Consider the following 18405-nt stretch of genomic DNA (forward strand, 5'->3'; position numbering starts at 1 on the left):
CCGCTGGCCAAGGCCGAGCCCATCGGCGACATTGGTAGCACGTCTGTGATAACATATTTAAGAAAGGGTAAAAGCTGCTGCACAGCAACTGTGAGAGAAGAGTGAAACAATGTGAGAGAAACAACCCTGCAGACGCCAAGGTCAGCGAGGGACGTGTGGAAAGAAAAGGATTAATAAGAATTTAAGTGTTACAAAGCCATCAGTATTTTCAGCATACTCATCTTTCTCCTCCATCCCACCAAGGCAGAGCTACTAAGCCTCTTGTCAGGTTTTCGGCTCCATTTTAGTTGCCAGCTAGTGTATGAAAGCTCAGAAGGTACAAAAAGGAGGTGAGAGTATCTTGAAGGAAGCAGTTGGCTAAAGTAACAAGAATTATATCTGCCCTTTTTAGTGTGGCTGGCATGTATTTACCTTTGGGTTGCACATTGATATATTACTTGGGAAGTTATTTGATCACCAGCAATTTATAAAAGATCTTAACCATGATAGTTATGCTTGTCAGGCCAAGGACGATATTCAAACAAAAATCTTAACGTCATCACCAAAGCCTTTGTATCTTAAAACCAGATTCCCTTTCTAAAGAAGTTCTCAATTTCTCTGCTCCATGCCTTGCCCCAAAAAGTAAGCAGCTGCGCTGCCATCCCACAGAGGCTGGATACAGCCAGCCAGAATGAAAATAACAGCAGCTGTTCTGAATGTCACCGGACCACCAGCAGAATCCCCATGGGGAGGCCACAGAGCCCACCAGAGAGAGGATCAGTGCAGTACATCTGTTGCTCTTATGGAAAGAAAAATACTCCACTGAGTCTCCAGGATCTTCCATTCCCACAGGTGGTCCTGCCCTTGGATGCCAGAATGCCTTACAGTACAGAGATGAGAGTGAGTCTGAGCAGGCAAGTATCTTTGAGAAAGAAACCTATCCAAAGTTTATCCCCAAAAGAAAAGCTGAATAAACCAGCCCTCCTGTGTCCAAATAATTTCAGAGCACAGACAAGACGTACCTAAGTGAAATCTTCCAAATTTTAAGTCAAAGACCATCGGATCCAAGAGGTCATTGCTCGGTGCAACAGCATAGACTAATTCCAGAAGTCCCAGGTCGCTACAGCCAACGCTCCCCTCGGAGTGCACGGGAAGCTAACCTCCCCCTGCGCAGCACCCACTCTATTTCCCGTTACTGTGGAAACAGAGTATTATTCAGCACATCGCTGTTGTTCCTATCTGACCTCTTCCCTGAGAAGGATTTTTTTCTACACAATTTCTTAGGAAGAAACTTCTACAAATACATGGCATTCTGGAAATCATAGCTCACATGCGAAAGACGTAGTTCTTATTAATTTACACAACTAAAATGAATTGGGATTCTCCGGAAAGTCACTGAAGATAATTTGTTGACAAAGGATATTATCTATAATGACTTCTTACTAAATAGTCTTGTTTGTTCCTTAATGTATATGAATTACTGGAAGTTAATGTCTTACTGATAAAAGAGGGTCATGACATACTGACAGCATGCAGGAGCAGAGCTTTAGTTGTAAAAATTATATTTTTGATAATATCACTATTTAAGAAAATGTCTTATTTTTTCTATAGGTTAAGGACTGGGGTTTTAAGAACATTCTTTAATATAATTATTTCATTGTATTTACTATCAAATTTGGCTGCAACTTGGAGTTTGCATTCCCTGGAAGTTCAAAATATTTTGGAAAGAAAAACAAGGCCTCTCATGAAAACTAGAACTTCTGAGCTTTTTCTACGAAAACTCACCCAACTTATTTTTCCTAGAATAAAAAAAAAAATCAACATTTTTGTTAGTTTTTCTATAGTTGAAGCAGCCAGATGTCCAGACACCAAGGAGTCCCCCTGCTAGATTTCAGAAATCCTTAGAGCACCTAATCCTTAGACATCAGAGCACCTGACAAAGCAGGGAGGACTATGAGCACGAAAACCTTCTCTGGCCCTGACTCCCAGCAGCTAGTTAATGGAAAGTAGGACAGACTATGTCAGCAATTGGGCTGTTTATTGTAGAACAGTATGTACCCAGTTTGGCCAGCTGCAAGAAGTTTTGGGAATATCGACAGTTGCCTATCTCTCTAAGCTGCAAAGATACCAAATGGCACGCAGAGTTCCTTTCAGCACTTATTACCTGAGGTTTCAGGCTTGTTTCTTTCACCGTGAAAAAATAAACTCAACACAACCTTTTTTCTCTTCCCTCACTAACCAAACCTCCTCTGTTTATAGAAAACCTTCTTGCAGCTCTCCACATGATTTCCTGTAAATCTTCCTGGGAGATGAGCTGTTCCAAGAACTAAGCTTCTTTTCCCATCAATCTAAAATGAGCTATTTGTTCTCATCCATGGTCACCATGTCTACTCCCCCTGCACAACAGAGTCTTGGTGTATCGATTGCTCACCTTTCTATTATCCCCCAGGTCAAATTCCTCATTTCTGTAGGATTCTACATGGAAAACAACCTGTATGTATGTCGTGGTTTAACCCCAGCCGGCAGCTCAGCCCCACGCAGCTGCTCACCCACTCCCCCCAGCAGGATGGGGGAGAGAATTGGAAGGGTAAAAGTGAGAAAACTCCGGGGCTGAGATAAAGACAGTTTAACAGGTAAAGCAAAAGCCACACACACAAGCAAAGCAAAATGAGGAATTCATTCAGCACTTCCCATGGGCAGGCAGGTGTTCAGCCATCTCCAGGACAGCAGGGCTCCAGCACGCCTAACGGGGACTTGGGAAGACAAAATGCCATCACTCCAAACTTCTTCCCCCAGCTTTATATACTGAGCATGATATCATATAGTATGGAATATCAGCTGTCCCGGCTGTGTCCCCTCCCGACTCCTTGTGCCCCCCCAGCCTGCTCGCTGGTGGGATGGGGGGAGAAGCAGAAAAGCCCTTGGCTCTGTGTGAGCACTGCTCAGCAGTGACGAAAACATCCCTGTGTTATCAACACTGTTTCCAGCACAAATCCAAAACAGAGCCCCATACCAGCTACTATGACGAAAATTAACTCTATCCCAGCCAAATTCAGCAGATTCTCCACCCTTTATTGCATACTATTTACATCATGCTCAGGTCCCACACTATCCAACGCATCCTCATTAAGCACCACTCCCCTTCCCATCCTTTGATATAATATGCAGGTATCATTCCCTTAGTCTACAGACCACCCTTGTAAAATGTCCATAAAATGTCTAGAAATGTCCACAAAATGTCCATTGAGTTCATTTAGTCCCCAACTTTGGGCTCCATCTCTCACAGTGGTCGCTCAGGACAGCAGAGGTGGTATGTTGCACGGAGTTATTGGGCACCAAAGCCAGCAGGTCTTCACCAGGGCTACTTCACAGATTTGAGAGGTCTTTGTGTACAACAATTTGGCCTGCAAGGTGCCAATAAGACGCAGCAGTTGCTGAGAAGACGCAGGAGAAGCCCTGTCCCATCTGCTTTCCCTGTAGGTTGTAGGCGGTACAATACGGGCAACCCTACTACGCAGGGATTCAGTGCTGGATGGTGGAGTGACTTCATATTAGGCAAACATTTTTTAAAGCCATTTATTCTTTGGATTTTGGGTCCATGGATGACTTCTGGGAGGCAGCTCTCTGAGACAGTGGAGCACAAGCTCCCCCAGAGCCCCTGTGAGGAGGTTAACCCACAGCTGATCAATGCCTACACTAGAAATATAAGTCCTCAGCATGGATCCAGCCAGAAATGGAGGTCAGTTCATGTCTGTTGTTTTATCCAGAAGTGTTCAATTAGAAACGTCTCTGTTCCACCTCATTTCCATGGCCAGCAGCAGAGCTTGCAGAGTCTCCTAGCAGCTTCTGAGGACCTCAGTGCCTTCAAGAGCCGCAGGTTTCAAGCACTCCTGCCTGATCGCTCTCAGAGTCCGTGACCACAAGCCAAACTGTTCCTAAACTTATGCTTTACAGCTAACAGCCTGCAGAAGCAAGCTTGTCCGAGACCTCCCACATTAGCAGCGAAGAACGTGCTCTGCATTGTACAACGTGAGGAGGTACGTCTGTCTGTCTGTCTGTCCTCCTCTGACCACATCACAAGCTCACGCGCCGGAGCCCGACAGCCGTACTAACTACCCGTGGCTCCCAGACACACCAGTCCAGGACTGAGGCTCTAGGACAGGACCCAAATGCTGGAAGTTTCCTAGATCCTGTGAAACTAATTGAAATCCAAAGGCCACTCTGTCAGTCAGTTCTGTAGCAGAATGATTGCTTTTGGGCAGTGGATAAATTTTAATGGGAAATCCCATGAGATCGGGTATCCTCTAGCTTTATTTGGTTTGTTATTTTTAGCCATTGATCTACACAAAGCACTATTCTCAGAGAAATCATCTTACCAACACAAACAAAGCGATCAGCTTTCACTACCTGGGAAAGACATCTTGGGGTCATTTTGGATTTTCTCTGAAAACAGCCTGATGTTCAGCAGCTGCCAAGAGGGCAAACAGATCGTGAGGAGTTATTAGCAAAAGAACAGAGAACAAAACAGGAAATGTTATTATACTGATGCAACATATCCTTATCTTGAGCACTGGATGTAATCCTGGTTGTCAGTGACAAAAAGGATATAATAGCATGAAAAAAGTTACTAAAAAGAGCAGTAAGGATATCAGAGGTACAGAGGGCTTTTGCTACAGGGATAAACCAAATTGACTGGCACTCTGCAGCTGAGAAAAGGGAGGACTTTCAGCACTCGGGAAAATTACACAGGGAATAATTTTTCAGTACTTTTCATGATAAAAGAAATGGGGAAATGATCAGGCACACGGTTAAAAGCAGAGAACACTACTCTTTCACATAAATAGAAACTGAAACTAATCACCACGTGAAGTTGTCAAAAGTAGATGCACAGCTGGGTTCAAAAGGCATGACTCAAATTTAAGATGGAGAGATACCATTTAAGATGTTGTTGGAAAAGCTACTTTAAACTGAGGATGTCCATCCCACGTGACTGACACTGGCAGAGTTCATCATCCTCTCCTTTGCCTGTTTCTGATGGCTTGTGCTTTTGGTTAGCAACAAGATAAAGGTCCAGGGATGGGGCTGGGGGAGGTTGTGCAAGCTGGTATGGTAGTTCTTATTTTTTACATTAATAGGGAAACAGAAGAAACACAAAAGTGGAGGTAACTCTTATCTGAGTTTAAATTCCTTTTTCTGTCAGTTATTTCATTTCATCTCACAAATACTGTGATTAATAGTTCACAGCTTGACAGGGCCACCTCATCAACTGCAGACCCCATTTGCATTAAAGTGGGGCATCTGGGAAAAATATGCATATACAACCAGCTGCTTTGGGCATTTCTGGGCCCCTCCATTGCTGGGGAAACTACACCTTAGCGTCAAAGATAAACCATATTTCACCTCCTTTATCTTTACAAAAGAGCAGTTGAAAGAAGTAGGCCTAAAAGAAGGAAAATTCAAGGATGCTTAGTTTTATTAGCTAACGTGGACATGGTATCTCTCAGGGTACATAAACATCCCTAATGCAAAATCAGAAGTAAGTAATAAAAATAATAAAAAATTATTAAAAATGTGTATGAGTTCAGTGAATATCTGTCCTGCAAAAGTGGACAAATCATGGTATGTAAGCCCTTACGTACTCTTGATTCCACGGAGTCAGTGTCCAGCACGTACTGGACGCGCAAGCGAGTGTCAGCCACCCTGCAAGGTTCATTTGGATAATTGCACATGAGTGAATGCCACAGCCTGTGTCCAGATTAGTGATTAGCTCAGTAACCATCTTGAAGCTCTTGTATCTTAAATGAATCGAGTGACATCCTCGGGTGAGATCACACAGGTACACACTAATCGTAGGCTAGGCCACGGAGCCAAGGATGCTCCCTGGCCAACTCCGTATTGCCCCAGCAGCCTCAGCGCAGACATGCCCACACTGCTGTGGATGCGACAGCACGGGTGGGTGACATGGAGATGATTGGGTCAGACACTGCACATCCAGACAGTAATACGATTTGTTATTTTCTTACTTTAAAGAAGTTGCAGACTACCAGGAGACTTCTGGTATTCATTTCCATTACCCAGGAAAAAAAGGTTATTTTGGTGCATTATAAAGGATAGAGTCACTTTGCTGTTCTCAAAGGCCATTCAAGCCCAGACAACAGAGACATGGCCAGAAATTCTTTATCATATCATGTGTTTCTAGCTAAATATTGCCTGAACTGGGATTTAGAAAATAGGACTGACCCACACCTCAGGCAAAAATCCCATACATCTGATGTCCAGCACTGCCTGAACTCAGTCAAGGTCTCTTCTATGCTTAAGATAGGCACTCTACACACTCAGAACCCCATCGTCTGGAAAGGACAAGGATTTCTCTCTGATGTAAAATCATTTACAACTCAGACTGAGAACAATCCGCAATGCCCAGACAAGGCTTCCAGTCAGAACACTTACCCAGAAACCAGAAGACCCAACTTCTAAGGTGTCTAGAGGCTTCTATGTCAAGGGAAGAACCCTCCACCCTGACCACTGAAACTGGGATGCTATGTGCTAAGGTTTATAAATCATGGGGAAGACAGAGAACAGCCAAGAGTGAACTTGACTCCAGCCACGTGGGGGGTAGACATTAATAAGAAATTTCTTTTCTTCTATTTCTATTCTTCTAATAAGAAATTCTGAGGCTCTGACTTCTCTTCAGTGGATTGGGCTCCCTCACACTTGCTTTCAACACGCAAAACTGCACCACCAGGTACAAACTGGCCCAGGTACCTCAGAAGAAGCAGAAAGTGTCCTAGCAGGAGTTGAGGGAACACGTTCTCCTTCAGGGCAACGTACATCACCAGTTTCCTGACGACTGCCCTAACCACAAGGCTAGTATGAGAATGAAGAGCTGAGCAGGGGTGCACCATGCCTTCAGATTTTTTTGGTATCATCAGAGCCGTTTCTGCTCCGTTAGCATCTCTTCTCAGAAGACAGCTAGCCAGCTTACATCATGACTGGGGGTGGAAGTAAGCATTTCCTTTTAGTTCTCTCTACAGTCAACAGTAAGGGTCAAGAGTAGCCAATTTAGGGAGTTCCCTCCGAAGGTCTTAGAGGTCCTCACCTTCTGCCACTAACCAGATTAGACCATCCCTTTCCCTTTGGGGGGTGTGTGTGTCTAAATTCGGAAAAAGACATTTCCCATAGGCACTGACATATCTAGCTCTGGAGGATATCACAGAAGCAATACTACATTCATGCAAATTAGTTTATCCTAATTTTCTCAAGACAACCAGAAGTTTTCTGAATAAGAGTGCTTGTGTGGAGAGCTCTTTCCACAGACTTTCTCCTGCTGCTGTCATAAAGCTTACTGATACTGTAAAGTCAACATAAGGTTTCTGTCAGGTTGGTTTTCTGCCCCAGCAAAACCTCAGGTATCAGATCTGACCTTTGGGTAGCCACAAAGTTTGAATTTTAAAAGCTCAGCAGAAATAGCAGTCTATCATGTGAAATAAACACAGAAAATCGGTTTAATATCTCTCCACATCACTAGCAAAAGCACTTTTTTTAATGAATTCATAAACTAAAGGATGGAAAGAGGCAGTTAAAAGTAGTCATAAGTAGAACAGCATCTCTCTGGCTGATAAACCAATTAAGGAAACATATCTGTAAAGCAATTGTTACATTATATACTCTTTGAAAAATAGCTGGGAGACACTAAAATCCTTGAGTTATTATTGTTATTAAAAATATTCTGTTCAGTTTGTGTTGTCTTTCTGGAGTACTTTATTATGAAGTTTCAGAAAATACTGATTTACACTACAAGAATGTGTCTGATGAGAAAATCTAAATCAAAGAAAACTTAATTCTCTGTAAACACTTTAAATCTAGATGAAAACTACATACACTTAGCAAAAGAAATAGAAAATGAACAAGATTGAGGCATGTTTTCCAGCTAATTCATCACAACAGAAGATTAGCATATCAACCCAGCATAACAGCACACACCTCAACTACATTTTCAGGAAACACCATGAGGAAAGCAGGGACACATCTCTGGACTGCAGATTTCAGAAGAAGAAACTTTCAAATGCAGGACTAAGTATTGTAACAAATGTTACTATAACCTCTTCCAGCCAGCATGAAGAGGAATGGGATTATGCGCAAAAAAAACCCTGAGATTGTACACTTCAGTGGGCATACCTTTCAGTTATGTTTCCTTTCAGTCAGTCAATCAATCAGCTTCTCACCTGTAACCATTTTTTCCACCAGCTTCGCCTCTAACTCCTTACTGGAAATTCCTTTTGCCAGTAAATATTTCCCACGCTCCAGCTAAAGTGGAAATGAATAATTCTGATTATTTTTTTCTTTTTTTTCTTTTCTTTTTTTTTTTTTTTTTTTTTTTTTGTTGTTGTTGCTCTTTTGAGCTGGAGAACAGAAAGCCTAGAATGGAAATCCTACCATTAAATAATATCAGCACATCATTGTTATGGACAATTCCACCTGCCATCATAGCTAAAACAGTGGAATTTAAGGAGGTCGTAAGTAGTATTTGTCATAACTAGTCAGAGGCTCATATTGACTCTAGGAGAAGTTCAATTCTAAAACCACTGTTATAACTGCATCTGTATCTAATCCATGCATGTCCCTGCACCATGCCAACAGAAAAGTCTGTGAGGTTCCAGGTACGTTTTTCCTTTCATTATTTACATATGCCAAAGTCAACAGAACTCACTGTAGGTCAATGTGCTTGTTTGTACTCGATTATTACTACCTCCTATTTTTTCTGTTTTGGTCATTTGAGTCAAACATGTCTGGAAAGAAGGAGTTAACTTCTTATGGTGGAAATTCTGGGTATATTAATCAGAAGAAAGAAGCACCCAGAAGTTTCAGTCAAAATGTAATATCCAATAGGGAGCAGTAAAAGTATCATCTGCATCAAGACAAAATAAATATTTCTGTTCGAAAGACTAAGACAATAGAACAGTGATGACAAAAGAAGTAGAAACCTGCTCTAGCAAAACGTTTCCAGGAGGTTTTCACCAGCAGGGTCCCTTCAGATGGTCCATTAAAGCTTGAAAAGGCAAAGAATAAATTTACTGCAACAATGGAAATACCAGATCTTGAGCCAATATACAGCTAGTCGGGGTTACTGGAATCGTGGAAAAATTACAAATTCTCAGAAGGATAAAAAGCAACTGTGGAGCCTGTTGAGGCAATGTAATGGACAATGACGACAAACCTCGTTGACATGAAGGAACAGGCAGATAGACAAAAGAAGTAATGATGAATTTCGAAGAGTCTACAATTCAGACAAGATGATTCCTTTCAAGACTTGCCATTTATGGAATTAAACCATCAATAAATGATATGAAAAAAAGACATGAAAGAATGCTTGTCAACAGCAGTGGTAGCAAGCTTTGATGGAATAGCTCCATCCTTCTATTGCTTTTATAGTTCGAGTCACAGAAACATGACAACAGCTATGCTGGTTCAGACCATCTAGCTCAGTAGCTAACTTCTTCTGTAGTAAGGCCTATTAAGAAAAATAAAGAGTAAGATCACATCCAACATACACCATAACTCCACCTCAGTGCTCTCCTAGCCTCCAATTGCTCTCAGCACCAGGAATTCCCTGAGCCTGTTATGTTTTGTATGTTTATTCACCTTCTATTGAATCCGTCTTCCAAGTCTGGTCTCCCCAGGAACGTGTGGACTTCCTACTTCTGCAGTGTCCTCTGGCAAGGAGTTACACAGGGCTGATAACTCTTTCCTGAAGATCCATCATCTTTTTCTCTGTAATATGCTGGATGGCCAGCACTGAGATTGTGCTGAAGCTTGATAAAGGAATAGGTAAAAACATGAGAAAAAATGTGCTGGTTGCAGAAAATACCCCTCATCAGAAGCTGGTGTCTCAGACCATGCTGCTTACTGTGGGATATGACCTTTTTCACTCAACCCCTTGACCAGTCCATCAGATGCAATTCATATAAAAAAAATCCTTAAAACCCAAGCAGGTGGCCAGAGAAGAGAGACATTACCTCAATGTGTTCCTGGCATGGTACTGCAATCTACAGGGGGGGCTCCGAAGGACCATACTCGAGTGCTGGAAACGGGATAGCCACAAGAACACAGACCATAGAACAGCTGCTTAACCCTACCAAGGCTGTGCTTTAGGAGCAGTGCTTCTCACACCATCCTAGTCTTCCACCCTTGCCTTCCCTGCCTCTCCTGTGCCAGAAAAAAAATATTTTGTGTTCCTAGATGGCAGACAGTGCAGAAAACAGCTCTGCCTGAGAAATAACTGGCCGAGATGAACAACAACAGCACAGTTATTTTTCAACTGGTTTGGTTCTTGGGCAGGTTTCACGGACAGGCAGCAGTGCTGGCACAATAGAAAGGCAGCCTTGGAGCAGGTGTGGGCAGACACAGGGAGCAGGACAATCCAAACTTGTCAGGACTGGGAATAAGCACATGTCAGACCATGCCAGAAGAATAGCAAAAATGTGTCACAACTCTCCTGATAGCCAGCTGCGCGGGATGGCCACACCAGCTTGATGCCTGCAGGCATTTCTCTGGTAATTTCATGTTGCATGAGTGTTTGCTAACCAAGAACCAACGAAGAATGCTGTTTTCTTCAAGAGAAAAGTCAACTGTTTTAATACCTCCCAGGGTCCCAAGTCACCTTAATAAGGCAAGACAACTCTATTGTTTTTCTGGGGGAGGATGTAGTTAATTTTGTTATGCAATAACAACAGACCAACTCAGCATTACTATATCTGAATGGAAATAAGTTCCGCTCCGTGTGGTTTTCAAGGCTTACAGAACAGTGTTTGGGTTCTGATACTTCACCCTGGGGACTTTCTTTCCCACCAATAGCAAGAAACTTTGCAGGAAGCACAAAACCCTCTTTTTCACTCCCAAGAGAAAAAGTCAACAGCCTGCCCCAGTCTAAACAATTGCTGAGTAAGCATGATAAAAGCACCTCACTGTAAATACACAACTTCATTTGACACCTATGGCTACAGGCAGTGGCAAAACACCATGAAATACTGGGGCAGCACAGGCCAAACAAGCTATGCAAAACCCAGCCATTTTCACATGGGTTTTTGTTTATTGCTACAGAGGCGAAAAGGAAGCAAAATACTAAAGAAACTTCTGGGTTCAGACACCAGAATGTTATCCTGATCCCAAGGTTTCAGTGGAGCTCAGATTTCAGATCTTGAGTGCTGGAGATAAATTAGCCACGGCCCAGCAGCTGCAAATGTGCCCAGCTCCCTGCTGACTTTTGTAGGCAAACGGGCAGAGAGGAGACCAAAGCACACCGAGATCTCCAGGAGCGCTTATATGACAAATGTCACCTGCTTTTGTTCAACCACCACTGCATTCTGAAACTTGCGACACTAAAACACCCCGGCTAGTCTTAGCTAACAGCTAGTGGGGACAAACCCCATTAGCCTGCCAGCACGAGGTGTCTCTACAACTGGTGCTGCAGCTTGGTTAGGTTGGATCAAAGCAAGAGGAGAGAGACTTCGTGTGGGAGCATCTCTGGTCTACAGGAAGAGTTCTTTTTAGAGGCCTGCCTACTGTTGGCTCCATTCCTTGTCCTGGAGGGAGCGCATGAGGAAGCACCAAGCATGGCAGGCCCAGAATCAGACCTGAGACACTGCATGAGGAGCTTACAGGATGGTCACAGCAAAAAATGACATGTCCATGGCACAGGAACCAAGCTGGCTTGAGCTGACAGTGACAAGAGGTGCAGCTGGAGCCAGCACCCTCGGGAGGCTGTCCATGCAGGTGCAGCACCAGAGCAAGGGTGGCTTCAGCTTGGACGCCCACCAGAGCCCTCGGGAACGTCACCCTTTTCCCACAATGACGGAGCATCCTGTCAGAAGCTGGAGTGCACGGAGGCTGGGCAGCGAGGTGAGAAGGTGGCAGCGAGGTGAGAAGGTGGCAGCGAGGTGAGAAGGTGGCAGCGACCTGCTCGGCTGCCTCGGCAATAGAAGAGCCAGCCCAGCGGCTTGGGGCAGCTGTTGAGATATCGGTCGGATTTTCAGCAGCTCCTTTCGCCTCTGTTGAAGACAGAACGCCTGGCTCGGTCAGCTGCTGGCCTGACTCTGCAGAGCTTTTCTCATGCTCTTCTCCAGCGTTTGTTGTTCCTCTCTTTTCCCAGCAGCCCTTGTAAGTAAACTGGGTCCTTTGGCTGCGAGACAGCTCTTGGCCCAAGGAATTGGTCAGCGGGAGCTACTGCAGCCAGCGCGTCTCCCTCCAGCCCTTACAAGCCCCTAGCTGGAGGAACACACAGACTCACAGCATCTGTAACCAAACTTCATTGCATGTCAAAAGGCTCATTTTCCTCCCCTAGGCATTTCGGATCACCTGCAGGTGGATACATCCTGCACTCGGTTATGAAATACAGGTGCAGGCTTTCAGTGTGGGTCAATAACAACTGCTTCCACAGCTCCCCTCAAAAGTGCTCTGTACTCCCCCCTTGAAAATACTTTGCTGACAACAAGCCAGGAGCTTTTAGGGGAAGAAAAAAATCTGCTTTGCATCTAAAGCAAGGGAATTTCCACAACACGGGGTCTTGTGAGAGGAACATGGCGATCCAGGAGGTTGCCTCGCTCAGGAAATCAAAAGATCATCAGACTGATTGGAGTTCTCTTCAAAGAGAAAAGCCAAGAGCAGTGAAATATGCCCATAGTAAGTACATTTGTGGTTAGAGAGAGGTACATACAAAGATAAAACGGCACTTTGCTGCTTCACACGTCCCACAAGTAGCTCAAAATGCTACACGTGATCTTAATCAGTAATTATATAGCGTGCTACTGGCTTTATTCCTCCTCACCTCCTCCCTTCTCCCCCAGACCAGGCCACAAAGACTTTATAATGCTGCCAGCTCTAGGTCAAATTAGCTAAACACTTAAAGCCTTACAAGGATTTATTTTTTCTAATTAGCCTCTTACTCAGCTGAGATGGTATTTAGCTGCCAAAGAAGAAGTCATATGGTTATTTTTGAAAATGACATGTTTTCTTTTGCAAAATATGCACTTTGGCTAAACCCCCATTACAATATGGCCAAGAACTCTCATTGTGTTTCCAATGAAAGACCATCTCATACTACCCACCCGGACCCTACTCCGTAAATGGAAATAGCCACTACCCTGTGTTATTCACATCCTTGAGAGAAATGTACATACTGACTCTCTTCTCAAGCACTCTAGCCCAGTTCCAGCTAGGACCCATTGTAACTCACAAGTGCAGGCATATGAGTAAGGCTGGGTTTTGTGAGAAGCAGCCGTGTGCCACTGAAGATGAGGTGAGCAAGAGGCAGCCTCTTTTGGTGGGTTTCAAGGGAGAGAGAGATAGACTGAAGAAGAGAAACAAGTGCATGGCCTGACTCCCAGATTCCTGAAGCCCCACCAAAGCCACTGAGCCCCTCTCTCCCATAACTCCCAGCCTCCCCCAGGATACCAGCGACTGCTCATAGCCTCCCTACAGCTGGAGCAGAAAATTTCAGTTTTGGCAGCACTGTGCATTTGAGGGCCTACACATGAGCATGCCTGGGGCTGCTCTTGGACCCTTCAGCCATCAGATGACCTTCACGTATCCTAATACATATACTACTATAACACTTTAAGAATTGCCACCCGAGTGTTCGCTACAAAATCTAACTACTACTGAGAGCTCCCTGAATTGATGATAGCATTACAAACCACTCTGCCCCAGCCATTCTGTGCTAATTGCTTTAATCACTTTCTGCAAAGTCTCATCTTCACCATTAGTTCTGGAACTAAGAATCATTTTGCCTGAGCCATGGCAGGATTTTTGATCTGCATTTATTGTTAATATTAACATTAATAGTAATATTATTATTAATAATATTATTATTATTAAAGACAGGCATTAATCCAAGTACAAAATTTTGCTCCACAGATATTTTGGCAAATGTTCAAGATAGGCTTTGAAACCACCCTCTTCCATTTTGTAAACTCTCTTCAACTTATAAACGATATGGCTGTAGATGAATTGAAAAAAAAAAAAAAACAAAAAACCAAAACCAACAAAAAAAACCCAACCAGACAGACATTTAAAAAAAAAAAAAAAAAAAAAAAGGCTACATACCACCAAGGAAAAGAGGGTTTGCAAGGTCCCTTGGGGCCTGGGCACACCATCCAAGGCAAGGATTGGGGACTGATCATTTCACATAGCAGAGACACTACCTGTGAAATTGGATTCATAAATCGTCAGAGCCAGGGAGGACTGGCCAGTGCTTCCTGCTCTCAGGAACATTGTGACATTCAGTTTCAGATGGTCTTTGTGATGTACCTGACTGCTCCTCTCTGATGGCAGCCCAGAGGCAATTCTTCTTCAAGGATTCCAGGACTACCGAATCTTGCCTACTGTCCCTCTGGGTACTGGGGTCCTACAAACACTTCAGCACCCCAGACTCCAAGATTTTCTCACCATGTGACCATTGGATCCATTTGTTCCCAGCTGAGTGGGCTAGGTAGTTAAATTAGGCACAAATTCTCCATACTTCACCATGTCAAGTGAGCTGTGGGACTGTCAATTGCCTGGGGAGCACACGGTTGGTAACGGTCCTCCAGACATCATGCACGGCTGATTTGCTGGAATGCAGCTCCCAGATGAAGTGGTCTCCATTCATAGTCTTTTTCTTGGAATAATCAATGTGAAGTGTTGCTCAACATAAAGCAGTCAGATCTAACTGACATATGCTGGAGGCTGATAAAGAAACACAGCTCTACAGAGGACAACTCCTCCCCATTTTCCAATTATTCTGAGGCACTGAATTAACAGATGTACAGACTCAAAGGCCAAAAATCTCATTTTCCACTAAACTCCCTGCTAGTTCCTACAACTGAGAAACAACATGGGGAAAGCACTAAAAATAATAATTACAGTATAATTCAGAACAGCAGTCATCAGAATATCTTCTTTTTTGACTCCCTTTTGGTGTTTTATTTTTTTTACTGTTGTCGCTTGGCATTATTAGCAACAGAACTTCCTTATGATCTTATGTAAACAGAGTGGCTTTTTTTAAAAGGGGAGAGCTTCAGTCTCAGGCATCAGTAGGTGGAAGCATTGCACAGTGCAACGCCGGTGCAGCTCACTCCTGCGGGGTTTCGGGATCCCTACAGCCACTTCCTATGGCAGATGTTACTACTCCCTCACCAACCCTCACCCTGGGACCCCTGATCTTTTCCCATCCTCAGTTGTCTGCTCTCTTGGATGTGATCCTTTCCTCAATAATAAGCCAATTCATCTCCTAATTTAGGTACCCAACTAACTTTATGGCCCAACCCTCCAAAAATGTCAAACACACCAAAGTTAGCAGTTTTTTAAAAGTGACAGCAGACGGTGCTGGCACATCCTTGGCTCATTTAAATAGATACGTGTACCAAGCCATTCAGATCTAGGCTGAGGAGACATACTTTTATGAAAAACTTGGCTTTTCTTGAAGAAGTCAGCATGTGGTCTGTTCTCTTCAGTCTCTGAAGAGAATCAAGTCCCATTTACTCTAAAAATACAGGAATCGGAGCCAGATAGCAAGCAGAACCAGATGTCACGACCCAGAAGAGAGCATACACAGATGGCAGGGGGACATATGGCACACAAGTTCTTTCCCACTGCGAGTGTCCCTGTCAAGACAGCTCTTTAGCTTTTTCACTATTTGTTCCTGTAGGCAATATGTAGGGGAGTTAACTGCCAATTTTTTTTCTGTTTTAAAGGGACAGATGAATCTTATTCTTTGTAACTCCCAAATACCCTGCTTATTCGCCATTTCAGATATGGGAGAATTTATAGCCTGCTTTACATGTCTGTAACTTCTTTACTCCTACAAAGATGCATTTGTCCTGCCACTTCTCCTATGCTCCATTTGAAATGATGTGGTTGTGGCACACCTTACCCAGAAAGTACAGACCTAGTTGATACAGTCTGAGTGTGCTTCCCTAGGAGTGAGAGGTAGCACAAGTGTAGATAACTCGAATTTCTTTCCAAATCCAACTGCTTGTCCAAGTCACCCACTTCCATGGCACAGAAGAAACAGTTATGTATATTTGAAAAATAGAAACCAAAACAAACAAACAGTATGGGTATTAGAAACAATGTGTTCAAAGAGAGAAAAAATACCTTCCTAAGGACTTGAATATGGCCCTTCCATTTTTCAGGGAATTTGTGTATATTCACAGTAAATAAACTGAGCAAGAAAGTGCAAAAGATCAAAATCACCATTAGAGACTGGTGGAGAGATGAGGCAGCACTGGGGTGTGTTACCATGGTCAATGCAGGAAAAGGAAGCACTCCCCTGATACATATTGCTGGTGAGATAACGGAAAGAGAGAACACAGATTTTAATAATTGCCAACAGAAATAAAGCCCATCAGGGAAACTGCTTAGTGAAAGAAAAAAAAAAAAAAAAAAATCTAATGAGACAGTGTTCAAAACTCCCCTTCTACTACAGCCACTGCTGTGCTCAAAAAAAATTTAGGGAAGATCAAATGAGCGGCTGGGGGCAAAAACGAACCAGAAAAAGAATTTACATATCTAAGTCATGTGATCTGGAGCAGCAATTCAAACCCAACCTTTCTGGAGCAGAAAATTCACCTTCATGACTTGGTGAGCTTTCTACCTTTCTTCAGGGTGAAATACCAACTCCTCATAGTCACCATCATTGCCAAGCGGAGCTCTAGCTCCAGCTGTAACGCCACAGTGGCCTCTCAGAGGAAGTCACACGAGCTGTACTTTTTAACTGTGCCCCCTGATGCCCAGCAGACATCAGACTCCTTTTCCAATCAATTTCAACATGGGAAATCCTCAGCGGGCTGAGGACACAAGTGGTTTGTACTACTTTCTAGCTCACTTTTAGTGACTAATGTTCAGTTTCTCTCAACAAATGCATCAGGTCCTGGTTAATATTATCCCATCTTAAAAGAGAACAAGTGCTGTACTTTGCCTTTATTCTCAGGAATTATGAGTGTAGGGATGAGAGGAGGAAACTCTATTGCTTCTGTGTTCATGCGTTGTAGTATCTATGACTAAACAAGAGACCTGGGAGTCCTCTGGAGTAAAGCTGCTAGCCACTGATTTTACTTTCCTGTATTCTAAAGCTCTACAATGTAGAGCCTTAAGTATTTCTAGGGAAAAAAAGCCTCTCCTTAGCCCAGATTTTATAAACATTAACTGTATTCTGTCTGCTTCATCTTCAAGCTAACTGCAGCTATAGAAGGAGGTATAGTAGTTAAACTACCAGAGCCTCTGAACAAAAGGCAGAATGGGTTTCCCCCTCCAGCAGAAGCTCAAGGCACCAAGATAAAGGGGAAACGCAAAGTCACTTTTTTGCTCTTCTGCCTTCTAGGATGCAATACAGAGGTAAATTAAAAGGAAAAAAAGAAAAAAGTCAGTCAGGGCTGTCCTGTCTGGGGCCACCACATAGACTCCACCAGGTTGTAACAACTTGTTCTGGGTTTGGGCTCAGAACTCATGCTCCTCCCCATCACATTGTCCTGGTTTCAGTTGGGATAGAGTTAACTGTCTTCCTAGTAGCTGGTACAGTGCTATGTTTTGAGTTCAGTATGAGAAGAATGTTGGTAACACTGATGTTTTCAGTTGTTGCTAAGTAGTGTTTAGACTAAAGTCAAGGATTTTTCAGCTTCTCATGCCCAGCCAGCGAGAAAGCTGGAGGGGCACAAGAAGCTGGCACAGGACACAGCCAGGGCAGCTGACCCAAACTGGCCAACAGGGTATTCCATACCATGGGACGTCCCATCTAGTATAGGAACTGGGAAGTGGGGGCAGGGAATCGCCACTCAGGGACTAGATGGGTGCCGGTCGGCGGGTGGTGAGCAATTGCACTGCGCATCATTTGTACATTCCAATCCTTTCATTATTGCTGTTGTCATCTTATTAGTGTTATCATTATTAGTTTCTTCTTTTCTGTTCTATTAAACTGTTCTTATCTCAACCCGTGGGTTTTGCTGCTTTCTCCCGATTTTCTCCCCCATCCCACTGGGTGGGGGGGGGGGAGTGAGTGAGCGGCTGCGTGGTGCTTAGTTGATGGCTGAGGTTAAACCACGACACACATAAACCTCTATCCATTAATACAGTCATAGCTGTGTACATTAAAACCTGAAACAGGCCATCTCTTGCACTAGCTGCCATAAAGGTAAGAAAGTGGGATATGGGAGGAAAATTATGAAAGGAGGAAAGTCTCCCAGAAAAAACTAGCCTCACAGTATAGATTAAAAGACTCGGTGGAATTGTAAAATTAAAACCACGACATTGAGACAAGTTAATCACAAGGCAAGAAAGGGAAGGGGCAATGTGGAGTGCCAAATAAATTGACAGGAACAAGCCAATAGAAGTAAATATCATATAGTTATGGTTGAAAAGTAAAAAATGGTGCAGAGAATGCTTTCAATGTATCTT

The sequence above is a fragment of the Aquila chrysaetos genome, chromosome 23, assembly GCF_900496995.4.
Source record: "Aquila chrysaetos chrysaetos chromosome 23, bAquChr1.4, whole genome shotgun sequence".
NCBI classification, from domain to species: Eukaryota; Metazoa; Chordata; class Aves; order Accipitriformes; family Accipitridae; genus Aquila; species Aquila chrysaetos.